This window comes from Rattus norvegicus, chromosome 3 (genome assembly GCF_021556685.1).
Source record: "Rattus norvegicus strain SHRSP/BbbUtx chromosome 3, alternate assembly SHRSP_T2T, whole genome shotgun sequence".
NCBI lineage: Eukaryota > Metazoa > Chordata > Mammalia > Rodentia > Muridae > Rattus > Rattus norvegicus.
Window position 1 is genome coordinate 119,465,805 of NC_141536.1, and position 3,162 is coordinate 119,468,966.

General features: G+C 44.5%; 1 non-coding gene across 1 annotated transcript; it reads left to right on the forward strand.

The window, feature by feature from the left end:
- The first annotated feature begins 1,757 nt into the window (after positions 1–1,757).
- On the forward strand, positions 1,758–1,820 carry LOC147995696 (U7 small nuclear RNA). The gene has a single exon (XR_015685085.1). It is a non-coding gene; the product is annotated as a U7 small nuclear RNA (small nuclear RNA).
- The last annotated feature ends 1,342 nt before the right edge of the window (positions 1,821–3,162 follow it).

Sequence of the window (3,162 nt, forward strand, 5' to 3'; positions counted from 1 at the left end):
ACCTAGCTAGGTTTTTTTCTTAGGCAGTGTGAGGTTGGGAGAATAGAAATTGACTTGTTCCTGTCCCAGAAAGGCTGCAGCCTACTGAGTTTAACCTGAAGCTCAAGTAGCTATCCAATCCTAGCGGCTCCCCCAGGGTTTGTAGAACAGAGTCTCTGTGGGAGTCTCTGCTGCGAGGAAACACTGTGCAGCTCCTAGCTTTCTCAAAGCTGATTCCGTACTGATATTTAATAAGTGCCTCTTTGCGTTGTCTTCGTTGTCTTCGTGTCCATTATTTAAACCTTGAAAATAAAAGCTCTGTGTCTTCTGTGGAAAGAGCCTTTGACTCGCCATGGGAAGCCACATCAATATTGATTGACATTCCAATGGCAATGACCACAGGGGTTGCTTTTCACAAAGTTCAATTTCTATTACTTCGAAAGACTTCCCACAACTGAGGGTCTGGGAAGTGCAACTATTCTTCTGACTGCCTGCAGTCCAGGTCCTCTCTCTCTCTCTCTCTCTCTCTCTCTCTCTCTCTCTCTCTCTCTCTCTCTCTCTCCTTCCATACCTCTCTCTTTCTCTGTTTCTTTCCTTTCTTCCTCCCTTCCTTTCTTTCTCTTTCTTTCTTTCTCTCTCTCTCTTTCTTTCTTTCTCTTTCCTCTTCTTTATCCACCTTCCTCTTTCTTTTTGATGCTACTGATATTGCTAATAAATAAAGGCTCATATCTCAACAATAACCCCTACCAATTTGCATGTTTTTGTTGTTTTTAAGCTGTTTTCTTAAATGCCACCTAATTTGATGCAAGTTATATCTTCAAGGAGCAGACAGGATGAGCTTCTCCCCAAAGAGGAGAAAACATAGCCCCCCACCCAGAATAGTACCCTCTTCCCTTTAGAAGTGCCTTACACATATGGAGGACATTTAAATCTGCTTTATGAACACAGCCCTTTTATTTATGGAAAGTTCTGTAAGTAAAGAAGCTGCTGTAAGGTCCAGTAGCAGAGTGCTGATCTAATTTGCAGAAAGCTCTAAGTTTGAACTCAGCACCAAAGGGAAAGGAGGGAGGAGGGAGGGAGGAAGGAAGGAAGGGAGGGAGGGAGGGAGGGAGGGAGGGAGGGAGGCATAGACAAAACTGGTGCTGAAAAAGCCTGGCTTTTCTTTTCAATTAAATGATCAACACAATGCTCAAACATAGAGATTGCAGAAAATAACTTAGGAACCAATCAGCATGGAGAATTTGGTTGGCATGGTTGTGGTAACACATGTATGAAGTCCATCTGTGTCTGTCCTGTGAAAAGTCACAGAAACAATTGGGCCTCCTCCTCCTCCTTTGTCTCCCCAACAAGACTGTCTCTGCTCTGAATGACATCTCCTAGAAGGAGATAAAGAGATTTAGGGAGTGGTGCTCACAGAGCACGATTCCACCCAGCTAAGTTTATTTTCTGTGCTTACAAAGGCAGGCAGATTCTGGAGTTCAAGGACAGCCTGAGACAGAGCCAATTTAGGTCTATAAATTGTGGGAATGGTAATCTCAGACTGAGATCCCACCCAGCTAGCTTATTGTCTGTGCTTCCCAAGGCAGGCAGATCTCTGAATTCATTTGTCATGTTTTGTTTTGTTTTAAATGTACTTGCTCTCTTTTTCCCAAGAATCAAGTGGCTAAGGTCATAAAATGATTTGTGGGATAATCAAAAGGGAGTAAATGACTGAATTGGTATGTAAATAAGACTGGGTGTTACTATGCAAGAGAGATACCCAGAGAGAACTGATGGGAGAGTGAACACAGCTCTTTTAAGAATTTTCTAGCAGCCTTTCTGGCTTTGGTTGGAAAATCCAAGAATCTTTTCTAGCAGCCTTTTTGACTTTGGTCCGAAGACCGGTGTGCTATCAAGTGAGATTTTACAGTTTTTTTCTAGCAAGAGAGAGCTGTCTCAACCAGAGAGGTCTGTCTTGAGCAGAGAGCTATCTCCAGCATAAAGCTATGTCGAGCAGACTATAGAGCCAAGAGCTACCTACAGAGAGCTGTCTAGGGAGCCATCTTGAGCAGACTACAGAGCTGTCAGCTTGCACCCACAACTGACTTCAAGTCATTCTTTCACCACTCCAAACATCCCTTCCCCTTCTGAGGAACCCTAAGTCGAGGCTGGCCCTTGGCACAGCATAAGAGAGCCTGTACTACCTTCTATTGCTGCAACAAAATGCCTGAAGAAGCAGCTTCAGTAAGGAAGGGCCTGTCTAGGCTCGAAGTCCAGTCAATCATGGCAAGAAAGGCATGGCAACAGGAACGTGAGGTGGCTGGTCATACGGTCAGGAAGCCGACAGAGGGGGATGCTGGGGCTCAGTCTGCCCTCTCCTCTTATTCATCCCAGGCAATGATATCACCCACATTTAGGGTTGGGTCTTCCTATCCCAATAAACCCAAATCTAGACACATCCAAAAGTCCTAGGTGATTCTAGATCCTGTCAAGTTGACAGTCTCAACGATCACAATTGTACAGTGAAAGTACAGGTTCCCAGGGTCCTCCTGTCCCAGACTGAGTTGCCTGTGTGCAGCTGGGGCCCATGAGCCTGCATTTCCAGATTCCATCTTCACTTCCTACCCCCGTACTCTTTCCACACATGGGAACTGACTACTTAGCAGTGAGGCTAGTGCTATCCCTAAGATGGCCACGGTTGCATGAAGTTGTTTCCTAGCACTAGTGTTATATCCAAAAATACTCGCTATAAATTAAAAGTATCATTGGTCAAAATGCATTTAATACACCTAATGCATTAAGCATCCTGTCTCAGTAATTCATATGTCACATGTAATGACCATCACTACCCAGAGACAGGACAAAATGCAAAGTATCAATCTGGCTTTTGGTATTTTATTTTATTTTATTTTTTATGACAGGGCCTCATCTGTAGCCCAGGCCAGTATCTAGCTTGTAGTAATTCTTCTTCACAGATTCTTTTTTTTTTATTACTAGATATATTTCTTTACTGACATTTCAAATGTTATTCCCTTTCCCGGTTTCCTGTTCATAAGCCCCCATCCTCTCCCCCTTCCCCATACAGGTGTTCCCCCTATCCGTCCCCCTTACTGCCCCCTTCCCACATTCCCCTGAGCTGGGGGTCCAACCATGGCAGGATCAAGGGCTTCCCCTTCTACTGGTGCCCCAGCAAGGCTATTCTCT